This window comes from Trachypithecus francoisi, unplaced genomic scaffold (genome assembly GCF_009764315.1).
Source record: "Trachypithecus francoisi isolate TF-2019V2 unplaced genomic scaffold, Tfra_2.0 Lachesis_group9, whole genome shotgun sequence".
In the NCBI taxonomy this organism is placed as follows: domain Eukaryota; kingdom Metazoa; phylum Chordata; class Mammalia; order Primates; family Cercopithecidae; genus Trachypithecus; species Trachypithecus francoisi.
This window is the reverse complement of record NW_022681474.1, coordinates 74,479,439-74,495,625: the sequence shown is the minus strand read 5'-3', so window position 1 is coordinate 74,495,625 and position 16,187 is coordinate 74,479,439. Positions and strand designations below refer to the sequence as shown.

The window sequence follows — 16,187 nt, the reverse complement described above, 5'->3', positions numbered from 1 at the left end:
TGAACTCTTTCTGTTTGAACCTCTTGTAAATTGCAGGTAACTGATAGATATGAAAAACCAGTTCTGTTACTGCCTGTAAATTGTACCAGATCTTGTCATTTTGCACACATTGTCAAACCTTACCAAATTTAAACTCTTGTTTTTCTCTCTCATATCTGCCTACAGCCTTCAAATTAATATTTCCAATTTTTCTCTCCCTTCTGTCTTGGCATCATGAAGAACTGAATTCTGACAATCCACATGAAAATTTGTAAACCCAGATCTTTACTGGAACTCTAGGTTGCCTTGTAGCTGCCACTTCCCTCAGCCCTTGAGGAAGCACTGTGCCTTAAAGCCCAGATGACTTGATATGTACCTTGAAATACTCATTACTGAGGCAGCCCATGCAGGGGCCAGTTTCTGCCTGGAAAAGGCACTCTTTGAGCCTCAAAGGAAATGTGATAAAATGTTCAGGTCACAAATGCCTTTATATGAGAGGGAATCAAGACGGTGGACAACATTGCCAAGAACATTGACATCTTAGCTTCGGCAAACTCATGAGCAGTGCTGTATGACCAAAAGTTTCTCATCCACTGACCTCTTGGAATTTGCTGGACCAGATACCCTCAGGATCTGACTCCTGGCTCCTGACTTTATTATAACCTTTTATGTTAATATTTCTCTTTTTCATTTCAGTCATCCCCCCTAGAAGATGATCAGCAAGATGATGCTAAAACAACTCACCTTTGCTACTACCTCTCAACAGATGCTTCAGCTGCTTTTGCAGGAATAACACAAACAAGAGTCTTCAGGGGATTATTTCTTAGACCCTGTTTCTCCCCCACTCAGGAGATTCACCATCACTTTTGAGTTGTTCATTGATAAATAATATTTATTAATCTTGAATCAAAGGGGATAATGATAATGTTGAGTTTTTTTAAAAAAATTAATTGTAGAAAAAGACACATAACATTAAATTTACTATCAAAACCTTTTTTTTTTTTTCTTTTTGAGACGGAGACTCACTCTGTGCCCAGGCTGGGGTGCAGTGACATAATCTTGGTTCACCGCAAGCTCCGCCTCCCAGGTTCAAGCAATACTTTGCCTCAGCCTCCTGAGTAGCTGGGATTATAAGGGAGTGCCACCACACCAGCTAATTTGTGTGTGTGTGTGTTTTCAGTAGAGATGGGATTTCACCACGTTGGCCAGGCTGATCTCGAACGCCTGACCTCAAGTGATCCATCCGACTCAGTCTTTCAAAGTGCTGGGATTAGAGGTGTGAGCCACCACGCTTGGCCTATCTAAACCATTTTTAAGTGTACAGTTTAGTAGTGTTAAATACATTCACATTTTTGTGTACATTGTTGTGCAAAGTCTCCACAAAGCTTTTCATTTTGCAAAACTGAAACTCTGTATTCATTAAACAACTCCCCACTCTCCCCGCCAGGCTGAACAACCACCATTCTACATGTGTTTCTATGAATGTGGCTACTTCAGCTACCTCATATAAGTGGAATCATATATTTGTCATTTTGTGACTGGTATATTTCACTTAGCATAATGTCCTCAAGATTCATCCATGGTGTAGCATGTGTACGAATTCCTTTCCTTTTTAAGGCTGAATAATATTTTATTGAACACATCTACCACATTTGTTTATGCATTCATCCACAAATGGATGACAATGTTGAACTCTGCCTGAGCCCTGTGCTCCTAGAAGATGGCACTTAGGAAATCCTTCTCCCCTTTGTCCTTCCAAATAGCTTATTGCAAAGAACTACTCTTCTCCATACGACTTAGATAAGACTCATGAATGCCCCCTGTTTACTTAGGACAAGGCCAGACAAAAACCCTCCAAATTTTGTCTCATAAATGATTACCCAAATTGTTTGTCCCCACTCACCAAGGTGGACAAAATACCCACTAATAAGACTTGACCAAACTCTAGCTAGGCTTCTTCCCTCCCCACAAGCTCCTGAACTTTGACCTTTAACCTGAGCCAGCATTGGAATATGGAGCAGCTGCCCTCCATAAGCACATATCCAAGGTCTCTCTTGAGACTCTTGCAGATCTTGTGGTCTGTGTGTTGTCCTCTTAAAATAGTCCCCTCCTCCTACTGCAACAGTCTTTTCAAATAAAATCTCTGTGTTTCTAGGTCCGAATGTTTTCATTTGACTGAGATCGGTGAGAAAGTGCTAAGAGGTGCACTACACTAGATGTGAACCTGGAGGACCATGGGGTCTGGTTCCAGCAGGTAAGCAGAACTTTTTTTTTTTTTTTTTCTTGAGATGGAGTCTCACTCTGTCACCCAGGCTGGAGTGCAGTGGCGCAATCTCAGCTCACTGCAACCTCTGCCTCTTGGGTTCAAGCAATTCTCCTGCCTCAGCCTCCCGAGTAGCTGGGCTACAGGCGTGTGCCACCATACTCAGCTAATTTTTGTATTTTTAGTAGAGATAGGGTTTCACCATGTTGGCCAGGCTGGTCTTGAACTCCTGACCTCAGGTGATCCACCTGCCTCAGCCTCCCAAAGTGCTGGGATTGCAGGCATGAGCCACTGTGCCCAGCCAGAAAATAATTTCTTTAGTCCCATTTTACAAGAAGTTGGAGATATAAGAAGGCTAAAGGACTTGCTGGCTCTCACAGCACCTGTGGCAGCGCTGGGAATCTAGGTGCTATCTCTGATCTTGTAAAAAGTGTTCTTTGCAGCACAAACATGCCCAGCCTTGCTAAATGTTTGTGGATGGTGAAAAAACATTCTCCAATGTTCTAAGAAAAGGAAATGGATCCAAGAATGAAAGAAAGTAAATGGAATATCCAGAGCTTCAGGGAACGTTTTCCAGCCTGTGGAAATAAACAAAGACCACACAAATGAGAACAAACAAAGGCTATTTATTCAGAATCTGTTCTAGCAAGGGAGTCAGCCACCGTCATTTGCATCTGGCAGAGACACAAAGGCAGGTAAGGAATGGGAATGCTTTATAGTGGGGGGGAATAAAAAGACTTCAGGCTATTGGCGTGGGGAAGCTGTGGGCAGCTAAGCAGTATCCTACGTAGTGGCTTAAGGTTGCATATTTGCTTTATCTTGTTGGTCTTAAAATGGAAGTCAATGCAAAAATTAGGAAAGCTGTCAGTTATTAATCAAGTCATGGCTGTTTTGGGCCAATTACTACAGGGGTTATTATTTGGCTTCCTACATTAGTTGACTTCCAGGATTGGTTACTATTGCCAATAGGTTGGCTTCATGGGCTGCTTGCAGCAGGTTCGGAGCAGGTTCTCAGTTTGAGTTCCACTTTTATTTATAGTGTGGTCACTGTCTGTTTGTATATTCAGTCTCTTGAGTCTTTATAGGGATCCTGCATTTAGAAATCCCTTTCAGACTTCATACTCAGTCCCAGGACTAGTGGTGAGAGGATTTCCACTTCCTGTATGCGGTGTCTGGGTTTGCCTCAGCTACATTCTCCCCCATCACCCTCTTGTTTCACAAATAGGTGAAAATCAAGGCCTTCAGTATTACCTCCAGGTTCCCAGGACTCTCAGACTGATGCACTCCTGCTTGCCTTCCCCTCAATGCTTTTTTTTTTTGAGGCAAGGTCTTGCTCTGTCCCCAGGCTGGAGTGCAGTGGCATGGTCACGGCTCACTGCAGCCTCAACCACCCAGGCTCAAGCAATCCTCCCATCTCAGCCTCCTGAGTGGCTGGGACTGCAGATGCACACCACCATGCCTGGCTAATTTTTTTATTATTTGTAGAGATGAGGTTTCACTACGTTGCCTGGGCTGGGTCTCGAACTCCTGGGCTCAAGCGATCCTCCTGCCTCAGCCTCCCAAATTGCCTTCTTTTATTTATGCAGGTCATGGAATCTCCGGAAATCCAAAGGACTTTAGCAGCCTCTTCACACTGCCTGAACATTCACCAGATGGCAAGGCAGAAGCTGAGAGATTCCAGTGTTTGGGTTCCAGTCTAATTCCACTGAGACCTCCTTGAGCCCACTACAGCAGATGTGATATCCTAGGAGCTCCGTCAAGTAGGAGAGAAAAGGAAAGGGATAAACACACTCAGCAATTTCCCCGATCCTACCACAAGCAGTCTTGGCTTTGAGCCTGCAAGCACTGTTCCTTCTGTCTAAAACTCTTTCCTTTCCCCAGTTCTCTCGTGTGAATTCCTTTCCATCCAGGAGTTCCAGTTTCAACATCACCCCCTCTAGGAAGGTTTTCCCCACACTCCAGCATTACATCTTCCCAAGTGCCCTGTTCTTGTCCTTCCTGGACTACTCATACTCTTCTACTCCAGGAATTTTTCTTTTTGCTTCTTTTCCCTAAGTGACCATAGAATCCTGAGGACCACCTCTAGATCTTGGTTTCAATTCTCCATCTAATACCTAATACAAAGCAGGAGGATAGAGAATAAGGCACAAGTGGCCAGAGACAAGACTGTCAGAGTAAGCAGGCATATATCAAATTATTAATATCCTGCTTCATCACTTACTAGCAGTTTAACTCCAAGCAAGTTTTTTAACCTCTCTATGCCTCAGTTCTCATCTGTAAAATGGAGATTATAATAGCAATCCTCACATAAAGTTGTTGCAGGGATTAAGTGAGTTAACACGTGTGAAACATTTAGAAGTATACAGAGTAAGAATTATGAAAGTTCTTGCTATTTTTATGCAGATGGAAGATGCAGTCAGTTTTAGTTTAGAAAGATTTGTGGGCCTGGTGCAGTGGCTCACGCCTGTAATCTCAGCACTTTGGGAGGCCGAGGTAGGCAGATCAGCTGCTAGCAAGTAGTTGAGCGTCAATCTATTCTGATAAATAGCATTTCTCATCTGAGTTTCTCACCAGGCCAGAACAGTCAAGGTTTTACCGGTTTTATTAGTGATGATCTCCAAGACAGCTTGCAACCGCATGATTCGGTTGAACATGTAAATGGGGGTCCAGTATCCCCACCAGCCATCTTGTGCCCAAGTGGCAGTCCCATAGTATTGTATGTAATTTTTTCAGGAGGCCTTTTATCATCTTTTTAATTATCTATGGCTATGCTTTGCTTTTCATGGGAAGCATAGACAAGTAAACCCAGGAGTTTGCCTGTTTTTATGGGCAGTAGGAAGAAAGATAATTTAATAGTGCCAATAACATAACTACCTGTCCACTGGTCAGGCAGCTTAGCATAGGCTCTATGTCCACATATCCAGTATAGCCCAGTGGGGGCTGTCCAGTCCTGGTGGGATTCTGGGTGGGCCTAAAGGGTCTGCAACTTTGGAAATTTACTGAGTGGCTTTTTCTCTGTGTGGTTTGAATTCCACCATGTAACTGTTTTGTAGTACTATTAAACAGTTTTTGCCCAAGGCAGCTGAGTCTTCCTACAGGAAGGGTGAAGTCCTTCCCCACTCTTGCTATATAGTGTTGTCTAATGATTGAAGCTTTTAGGACCTAGAAGTGATCAGGGTGATTCTTTTGGGCCAGGAATTCATCAGGAACTGGGTCTGTAGGTACTAATTCTCAGGCTTTCTTTTTTTTTTTCTTTGTACCAGATTTTATTAAAGATCTTTACAGAGCAACATCCAGACTCCAGAATACAGCTGCCAAGGAGACCCTGTTATGCTGTGGGGACTGGCTGGGGCATGGCAGGCGGCTCTGGCTTCCCACCCTTCTGTTCTGAGATGGGAGTGGTAGGCAGTATTTCATCTTTGGGTTCCACGATGCTCACGTGGTCAGGCAGGGGCTTCTTAGGGCCAATCTTACCAGTTGGTCCCAGGGCAGCATGATCTTCACCTTGATGCCCAGCACACCCTGTCTGAGCAACACATGGCGCACAGCAGTGTCAACGTAGTAGTTAACAGGGTCTCCACTGTGGATCATCAGGCCATCCACAAACTTCATGGATTTAGCCCTCTGTCCTCGGAGTTTCCCAGATACCATGACCTCGCAGCCTCTGGCCCCGCTCTCCATGATGAACCGCAGCACACCATAGCAGGCCCTCCGCACAGCAAGCCCTCCTAGGAGTTTGTAACGCAGAGACTCTGCCTGGGCAATGGCACACAGACCTCTAGTGGCCACCTTTTCAGCATAAAGCTCTACATTGCCCTCTGGAAAGCCAAACCTCTTCTGAACTACAGCAGTCAGTTCCCGAATCCGCCGGCCCTTCTCACCAAGAACATTCTGTGTTCTGGTGGCTAAGATAATGATTTCTGTCCTGGTTGGTGTAACTCGCACCTCAACTCCAGAGTAGCCATCTTCAGCCAGCTCCCGAGTAAGAAACTCATTCAGTTCAGCTTTGAAGATGCCATCAGCGACAAACTTCCTCTTCTTGGAAATCTGCAAGGCCATCTTGCCGCCGCGCTCCACCGAAAGAAAAGGAAGTGGCGCGCGGGTGGAAGTGAGTATATCTAATTCTCAGGCTTTCTATGGCCATTCATCTCCTATTACAGTTCGTCTACATACATAACACGAAGTGACACTGAGAGACTGGACTACATGCTCAGCTAATTGCAAAAACAAATGTCTTGTTTTTCCTGGAATTTCTGGTACTGGCACATTTAGCTTATCATAGAAGGTTTGAAATACTGGCTCAGGAGAGTGTTTATAAACTTTTTCTCAAACCACGATATTTAATTGAAGATCCAGTCTAACTCCATCAGTTTCTAGGGTTACACATTTCCCTTCTTTGTAGCGAGGACTAAGGGGGTTTTTTATTACTAGTTCTAAGGGGTTACACTAACCACTGGCACAGGAAGGGCCACTTTTCCCTTGCTGAAGGTGGACAGGATTTTTTTCATTTTTTATTCAAGTAGTCTACATGACACAAGACCAGTGTCTACATTTATTTTCACACAGTCCTATTTCATGAAAAATGTACTTATTTTCTGCCATATAGCCTCTTTCCTAATTAAGAGAACCATATCCTATTTTTAACTTATTATTATTGACAGCACAGGCATCAAATTTTAAGGTGACTTGTTTGCACCTTTTTTTTTTTCTGTTTTGGCTAACACTTTACTCATATCATTTATGAGCCCCCCACCAGTCCTCAGTCCTTAATCTTATTTTAAAACCTGTGGTCATGGGAGGCTCAGATGGATCACAATACACATCAGTTTGGTCATTTCCCGGGCTACATACCTTGTGTAGAATAACATTATACAAACAAGTTCTTTTTAGAGTTCCAGTACACTTGTAATAACTGTAAAATAATAAGACCATAGCAATCTTTTGTCCCACCTCAGTGACTTGATGTATACACTGGGAACAGTCCTCAGTCTGAGGAAGGTCAGTTGAAGTCCTTACTGTACAAGTCCAAATTTTAAGGAAAATGAGTCCCATGATGAGTTTCCTCATGTTTTGGCCGTGTGTGGACCAGTCTGCTTCCAGGTGTGACTGGAGCAGGGCTTGTCATCTTCTTCAGAGTCACTTTGCAGGGGTTGGCGAAGCTGCTCCCATCCACGTACAGCTCCCAGTCTACTGATGTAGTGTAAGGTCTAGACTGGGATGTAAGCCCCAGTCTAAGGATGGTCTTGGAGGTTGGGCCCACTAGAATAAACTGAGTCCAAAACCTCTACATAGTTAGGTTCAACTGGGCTCTCTGATACCGGCAGCAAGGTGGCGGGGTTTAGGATGTTGTAAACTTCAGTGGTTATGCAGGGATTTTCACAGAGCAAGCTTTGGTATCTAGTTAGTCTAGCATTTGTTAGCTAATGATGTCCTTTGGTATTTATAAAAGTCACCACAGCATGGGGGCACTTTAGGTTTTGCCCAAGAGTTAGCTTATCTGCTTCTTATGCTAACAGGGCCATTGCTGCTAGGACCCTTAGACATGGGGGTCAGCCTTTGGAAACCCTGTCTAGTTGTTTTCAGAGATAGGTCACTGGCCTTGGCCAGGCCCCCACAGTCTGGTTTAAAACTCCAACTGCCATTTTTTCTTTTTCTGACACACAGGGTGTAAAGGGTTTTGTCAGGGCAGGTAGCCCCAGGGCTGGGGCCGACATGAGTTTTTCTTTTAACTCATGAGAAGCTTGTTGCTGTTGGTTGTCATAGATGTAGTTTAACTAAACTACATTTTTATTAGCTGTCACTCACTAAAATACTGACTTAAATCCTGCAGCTATTTGATTTCAAGCTTTAAATTGATCTGGTATTCCTTGTGGGACTCCAATTGTGTCTAAATAGACATGAGAGTCGAAAGACCCATAAGGGGCTTCTCTCGCTTTACGATGTCTTATTTTTTCTCCCTCTGGTTGATGAAATGCCAGGGTGAAAGAGATAGGCAAATGGACTAAAGCACAAGTGTCACTCTAGTTACTCAGCAGAGTGCCCAGTAAAGGTCCACCACAATACCACCACACATCTGCTCAGGGATGAACAAGGGCTGACTGATTGATAAGCTCTTGAAAATTCTTAAGCTCATCACATCCTTTCAGGTCTCCAAGGAATGCTAAGTTTCCTCCCTGTCGTGAGAGACACAAAGTGAACTTAATGTTGGGAGATAGAAGCTGGATGGCCCTCGGGGGCTGACCTGGAGGGTGCCGGACTTTGGGATATAGCAGAGAGAGCTTGGCATGACTTATTACTCCAGGCTGTAGAATCTTGGAAAAGAGCTACCATGCAGCCCACACCAGGTCGACTGGAGGACCACCTTAGTGGAAGGGGGACAGTTTGGGCCTCTGGCCTGCCATGTGCACAAGCATAATAATTGCTTTTGTTTAACGTGCAGATGGAATATTTGATCCATTTTAACCAGGCATTTGCATCTTGGTATCCTGTCTTTATTGCTAAAGTTTGTTTTAAGTCTTTAACTTCTATGGTCCTCTAGTAAAACAAATGCATGATTTTAGGAAATTACAAAAACTGGTTGGGGCAGTCCATCCTTGCTCTTTAGTGGTCCACAGAATGTTGGACCAACTACAGCATAAAAGCTCTACATTGGGTGGCAAGACTCCTGGTTGGCACTGGGGTCTTTATCAAAATCTCCCTGGATTAAATGATCCTAGTTTACTAATGCCCAGTCTGAGGAGAGTCAGGAGGGACAGAAGTAGTTTTCTGAAGTAGAAAGCTATCTTTGACTTGGCAAGTCTCCACAGGGTATAACAAGGCAAGCATTAAATGCGATAGTTTGAGGCGAAATTGACTTAGTTATGTTAATAACTAGATGGTTAGCAATAGAACGAGGAAAGAAGAAAGAGTAATAGAATATATGAAAAGAGTTAAATTTTTCTTAGCTTTAGTTTGGTAGGGTTTTCCCCTGGGACTATGGCCCACAACTCTGGAGGGGGCGGCACTTTCTTGACTCGGGTGTGATGAGTCCATCCTTTTTTGTTGTACGAACAGCAGTCTTGATGGTTAGCAGCACAAAGTAGGGTCCTTCCCAGGCTGGCTCGAGTTTTTCTTCTTTCCATCCTTTGATGAGAATGTGATCTTCAGGCTGGTGCTGGTTTACCAGAAATTCTAGGGGTGGTACATGTGCTAAAAGACTTTTAGCTTTTGAGGGAAAGGAAAGTGGAAGATAAACCAAGTATATAATTTTTAAGAAACTGACCTTTTGTTTTAAATATGGGGACCTTGGCAGTGGACTTTATAGCCCTTAGTGCTTTTTTACTGAGAAATTTCCTTTAGCACCTATTTTTATTAGTTTTTAAACCAAAGAAAGCCAAATACCATTTTACATTTAACAATGCTTTTTGTGTGATTTTTATACCAGATAAGCTAAATTTTACCTTTATATTAGTATGTTATTAATGTTAAACCTAATTTTAATAAAAACCTTGTAGATGTATTTATCCAATTTTTAATGTTTGGCCATAAGGTAAGATTTTATAGGCTCTTTTCAACCTTTTATAATTTTTGCTAAAGAGCAGGTTGGTGCTTTAAGAAAAACCTGCTGTACTTTTATTTTAATGTCCAGTTTACAGAAAAACTGGATGATACCTCTTTAACTTTAGCCAATGTTTATACACAGAATTTTCTTTCCAATTAACATTTTAAAACTTGACTAAACCTTTAAAACAAAATATACATGTTTTTAACCTTTTAATGTAGGTAACAATTTATATTCTTATGCCTTCTTATAATTCTTTGACCAAAGGTATATTTTACTTCCCTTATACACCTTGCACATAAACTATTTTTTTTGTTTTTTGTTTTTTTTTTTTTTAGTTTTACATTCAGGAGACTTTTGAATTATACAACATTTCTTGCATACTTTTTTTATAACATTTTTCTCTTTCATGACTTTCGTAGACAATTTTTCGACATGCTTTAATTTTCTGACTTATGACAATTATTTCTTTCTTTAAACAAGCAGTTAATTTATTTCAGGACAAGAATTTACTATGTAATACTCTTTTTACATAAATTCCGCCCCCCCTTTTTTCCTTTTTTTTTCCTAACAGAATAGCCCCATACTTTAAGATTTTTGAGTTAGTAAGCTACTTTTTTGCTTTTTTGATTTAGGATAATTCTGAACTGAACTAGTGAGATGTGCTCACAATGAGGTTTCCTCTAAAAGTTATTTGTTTTACTTTTTTTCTGTTAGCAAAGCAGCTGCTGCTACAGTTTGAATGCATTTGGGCCATCCGCGGGTTACTGGGTTAAGGATTTTTGATAGGAAGGCCTCAGTACTTTCAGAATATGCCCTTGTTTACACTGACAACAAAGTGGTATTGGAGTGTTATAGGGTTACGGAGAATACCTTCAATGATCAATTACAGGTTTTAAATTTACCTTGGCTTTTAAAGAAATAAGGTACACTTTTTTTTCTCTTAACTACTTGTATATATCTCTTTTTCTCTCTTTCTTTGATTTTCCTTTTGCCTCTGTCTCTTCCTCTCTCTCTTCTCTGTCTCTCTCTCTCTCTCTGTCCCACTTATGCTGCAGTTCTCTCAACCACTGTGGAGACATCTAAAACCAGCTGTAACCAAGTGTCTATGTATGGGAACTGGTCTGCGTGCCCTGGCTTTACAGGTTACTTTGTGCCATACCTTTGAAACAAGGGACCTGTCCAGGCTTCCTTCTGATGGCCAACCCATCTCTAATGCTGGCCAGTCTATTTTACACGAAGTTTTAAGTTTTCCTGGTGTCATATACTCCATAGTCTCCCTTAAGTCCTTTCTTGAAATGTTTCAACATAGTTCCTAATAGGGTGGGCTTCTTTGTGCCTGACCCATGCTTCTTTGAGACAAAACACCACACTCACACCACATGCACACCACAAAACAAAGAATGGGTAAAAAGGGCACACACGCACTTTTGCAGTTTACACCAAACCAAAATCAGAGCATCCAGAAATCCAAGTCAGGTCAAAACCAAAACCAAAGTATCAAGCAATCCAAGTCAAGTCAAAAACAAAAACCAAAGTGCTAGTACAGGCATACCGTGGGTGATCAGGCCATGCTTCCACTCAAATGGAGTAGGCAAGTAAGACCAGTACTGTCAAGCAATTCAAACCAAGTCAAAATCAAAACCAAAGTGCCGATAAAGGCACGCTGTGGGTGATCAGGCCATGCTCCTACTCCAATGGAGTGGGCAGGTTTCCAAGACTGGTCCTGTCAAGCAATTCAAACCAAGTCAAAACCAAAACCAAAACCAAACCAAAGTGCCAATAAAGGCATGCCATGGGTGATGATCAGGCCACACTTCCACTCAAATCAAGTGGGCAAGTTCCCAAGACTAGTCTTACCAAGTTTCAGACATCTGGACTCCAAGTACCAGTTTCTTCCCAGTGTTCAGCCACTGCATTGATCCTCCACGGGGCCTGTCACACACTGCTCTGGCGAGGTGTTCCACTGGGGCAAATGCCTACCCAGGAGCGCTCTCAGGATCCGCATCACTCCGGCTGGTTGGAGTCCCCTGCAGGGATGTTCCACAGGGCTGGCTTAAGCTGCCTAAGGAGCTGCCTTGACCATCTGCCAGTCATCTTGCTTCCCGGTCAGGGAACCAAGAAATATCGCACAGTGAGCCACAGGCAAAACACCTCAGACACAGAGTTAAAGAAGGAAGGGGTTTATTCAGCTGGGAGCATCGGCAAGACTCCTGTCTAAAGAGGCGAGCTCCCCAAGTGAGTGGTTCCTGTCTCTTTTAAAGGCTGACAACTCTAAGGGGGTCCATGTGAGAGGGTTGTGATCGATTGAGCAAACAGAGGGTACATGACTGGGGGCTGCATGCACCAGTAATCAGAACAAAACAGAACAGGACAGGGATTTTTCCAATGCTTTTCCACACAATGTCTGGAATCTATAGATAACATAACCAGTTAGGTCAGGGGGTGATCTTTAACTACCAGGCCCAGGGCACAGCACCAGGCTGTCTGCCTGTGGATTTCATTTCTGCCTTTTAGTTTTTACTTCTTCTTTGGAGGCAGAAATTGGGCATAAGACAATATGAGGGGTGGTCTCCTCCCTTAATTTGGGTGGATAAGATACAGAAAAACAAGAAGTTTGTGAGCATCTCCTATGTGTCAGGCACAGAGCAAAACACTTCACAAGAGGTATGAAGGAACTGATCCAGGACCACAGCAGGCAGATGGCCAAAGGATACTTGAAACTCTGCCTCTCGATACCCAGTTCATGCACTTTCCAACACACCCCACTGCAATCCGAGAATGGTAATAAGTTCTTTTTATTCCCTTAGTTTTGAGGTAATATGCATTACACAAACTTCAATACTTAGCCTCTAACACTCATTTTTGTTGCTGGAGACAGACCTCTCACTTTATTTCTTAAATTTCAAAAAATGTAATTAAAAACTGCCATTGAACATCAAAAATTAAAAAAAATCCATGGAATTATGGATTAAGGCAGTTTTTCCAGTATTTTCCCCCAAATTTTAAGAAGTGAATTTTGGTTTTTGCTGTTAAGTAGAACCTGGCCTGGTAAATATGAATTGAATGAAGGGGTCCTTGCACCTAGCAAGAAAAATACATAAATCTTCACACAACAAAATTCAAGAACCCACACATTCTCTCCTCATGAGCCCAACACCCCGTCACATTCATCAGAGCAGCAGAAGGAAGCATTCATCACACTCCAGGCTCTGCACATCCTTTGACGATGTTAGAGACAACAAGAATCTTTTTGTTTTTCTTAGCAGAATGACCAGGATCCCACGTGAGGGAACTTTGTTTTAGGAAGGGAGACTGGCTTATTTCAGAAAGATTTATCTAAAGTGAGGCAACTGGAAATATGTAACTAAAGGACTATGCTTCAGCAGTAATATTTGTCAGGAAACTAACTTCCTGTCCTTAATTAGCCTAATAGTTTTTAAAGGCATGAGAATGTCTTTGGGATCGTGGGGTGTAGTGGGGAGGAAGTGACAGAAAACAGTAATCTAAAGGTATTGCCAATGTCTCTGTCCTGTCTGATTCAATTTTGGCCTAGTTGAAATTCTGGGCAAATGGGAGGAAGTGGTGTGGCCAATGCAGGTGAGTACCTCTGAGGTGGAGAGTTCTGCTCAGTTCTGGGGACTGATAGCATATCATCACATGGTCAAAGCAGGAACTTGATAAGAATGAAGCACAGGAGTAATTCTTGATAAACCACACAGTGCTCCAAAGGAGAGGATATACAACTCAGAAAAATTCTGAAAGATAATATTCCATATTTTAGCTGCAGCATTTACACACCACTACTGCCAAGAAAACTAAGTCAGTTTTGAAGAATGCAATGGACTTTTTAAATTGCACTTTCAGACAATGAGCATTGAAATAGAAAAACAGAGCTATGACAAGCTACGTTGACTTCTATCATCAGAATTTAATATTGTGACAATCTTAGTGTGTTGAAACCATTGAATACAGGAATATTTAATAACAATTCTCATATATTGAGGGCTTAACTTGCTCTAGTCCCCATTCTAAGAGCTTCACACAGAATAACACATTCATCCTCATACAAGTCTACGAGAAAAAAGAGAAAAACCACTCAGACTGGCTATGCAATTTATCTAAGGATATGGGTGTCAGAGCTACTATCAGAATTCAGATACCTTGGTCCCATGTCTTAAAATATACAGAATAGCTACAACAAAAGCATATATTTCTATGCTAAATTTTTTTTAAAAAAAGAAAGGAGCCACACCTACTATCAACTGAGCTGTTTGGTCTCTTTGTAGCTAGATTTGACAAGAGAGTAAATCCTGGAGCAATAAAATTCTCAGTAATTTATTAACCCGGAGAGATCAAAGTGGATGAGTGCAACCCCTCTTTATGGGCTGCCTTTCCTTCAGAGTCAATGATGGGCTGATCCAGCCTTATAGATCAAAGGTCCCCAACCCAGGGCTGCAGACCAGTACCAGTCCCGTCCGTGGCCTGTTAGGAACCAGGCCACACAGCAGGAGGTGAGGGGTGGGGAGTGAGCATTACTGCCTGAGCTCCGCCTCCTGTCAGATCAACAGCAGCGTTAGATTCTCATAGGAGCACAAACCCTATTGTGAGCCGTGCATGTGAGGGATCTAGGTAGCATGCTCCTTATGAGAATCTAATACCTGATGATCTGAGGTGGAATAGTTTCAGCTCAAAACCATCTCCCCATCCCCACCCTTTGCCCACATGGAAAAACAGTCTTCCATGAAACCGGTCCCTGCTGCCAAAAAGGTTGGGGATGACTATTATAGATAACTCATTTATCATACAAAAACAAAAATTCATTTCAGGGTTTGGGCTTAGAGACACTTCAGGTCAAACCTGGCTTAGAATTCAGAATGTGAGTAATCTCTCCCTAGCCTTTGAAGGAACTCTCATAGCATAAGGAATGCTAATAACATAAAGAACCTTCACTTTGTCTGAATGGCGATTAAATAAATTTAACAATTGAGGATTTTAATACCAGTTTAAAGCAACTTGTCTTCCTAAAGCTCACAGAAAGTAACATAAAACAGTACTTGGTTTCAGGCTGGGTGCAGTGGCTCACGCCTTCTAATCCCAGCACTTTGGGATGCCGAGGCAAGCGGATCATGATGTCAGGAGACCGAGACCATCCTGGCTAACATGGTGAAAACCTGTCACCACTAAAAAATATAAAAAATTAGCCAGGTGTGGTGGCACACACCTGTAATCCCAGCTGCTGGGGAGGCTGAGGCAGGAGAATCACTTGAACCCAGGAGGCAGAGGTTGCAGTGAGCCGAAGTCTCATCACTGCACTCCAGCCTGGATGACAGAGCGAGACTCTGTCTCAAAAACAAAACAAAACAAAACAAAAAATAGTACTTGGTTTTTAATTGCTTTAACAGAAAAAAATCACTCCTTTTTCTATCCAAGCTGTTACAACTCCCATTTCAGTAAATCACCTTAGATAGCTGAGTCACACTAATCTCCATTTCTTTAGGAACAAGGAAATCAAGTACCTGTTTTCAGAATGGCAAATAGAACAGAAAAGCAGGGTTCATCAGATTTAAGAACATGGCTGGAAATCTGGGTGCCAGGAGAGTCTGATTAAACCTTTGCTGGTTCCCTGGCTCTAACATAGACTCTAATCCAATCAGATCAACAAACTCATCCCTTGTAGACAGTTAGGAGAAGAGTAGAGAAGATTGGAGGCTTCCTTCACTCTACATTTCTCTACTTGGAGTTCTATTAAACCATTTTGTTTTACAGCCAAGACTAAAGGTGTGATGACCCCCTTAGAGGAGGAGAGGAGCCCAGAGCATCAGAAATGTGCTGCTCACATCCATGTAGCCATTTACAAAAATGTTTACATTACTATTCTTAAGTACTGACCTAGGGCTAGTGAGAGAAGGAAGTCAGAAGCTACTACAAATGTCTGAAATTGGTCAAGCAGGACATTAACATACCTCAGACCCTCACCATCAGAGGACTGACTGCTTATTCTATATATATACCTTGATTTATGTGCAGCCATACAACTCAACCTGGGGTTATACATTGCATAACCTGAATGCCTTCTGCAGTGAATCACAAATGTCCAGAACAGAGAAAGGCCAGCATTTTTAAAAGCACCCAAGGCTGGGCATGGTAGCTCATGCCTGTAATCCCAGCACTTTGGGAGACAGAGGTAGGTGGATTACCTGAGGTCAGGAGTTTGAGACCAGCCTGGCCAACGTGGTGAAATCCTGTTTCTACTAAAAGTACAAAAATCAGCCAGGCATGGTGGTATGCGCCTGTAGTCCCAGCTACTCAGGAGGTGGAGGCAGGAGAATTGCTCGAACCTGGGAAGTGGAGATAGCAATGAGCTGAGATGGCATCACTGCACTCTAGCCTGGGCGACAGAGC

General features: G+C 42.6%; 1 long non-coding RNA gene and 1 pseudogene across 2 annotated transcripts; one reads left to right on the top strand and one right to left on the bottom strand.

The window, feature by feature from the left end:
• The first annotated feature begins 1,264 nt into the window (after positions 1 to 1,264).
• On the top strand, positions 1,265 to 3,937 carry LOC117082174. Its single transcript, XR_004436504.1, has 3 exons — positions 1,265 to 2,233; positions 2,686 to 2,937; positions 3,829 to 3,937. It is a non-coding gene; the product is annotated as an uncharacterized LOC117082174 (long non-coding RNA).
• Positions 3,938 to 5,483: 1,546 nt separating this feature from the next.
• Positions 5,484 to 6,325, bottom strand: LOC117082173 (annotated as a pseudogene). The gene has a single exon (XR_004436503.1). The product of XR_004436503.1 is annotated as a 40S ribosomal protein S3-like (transcript).
• Positions 6,326 to 16,187: the final 9,862 nt, after the last annotated feature.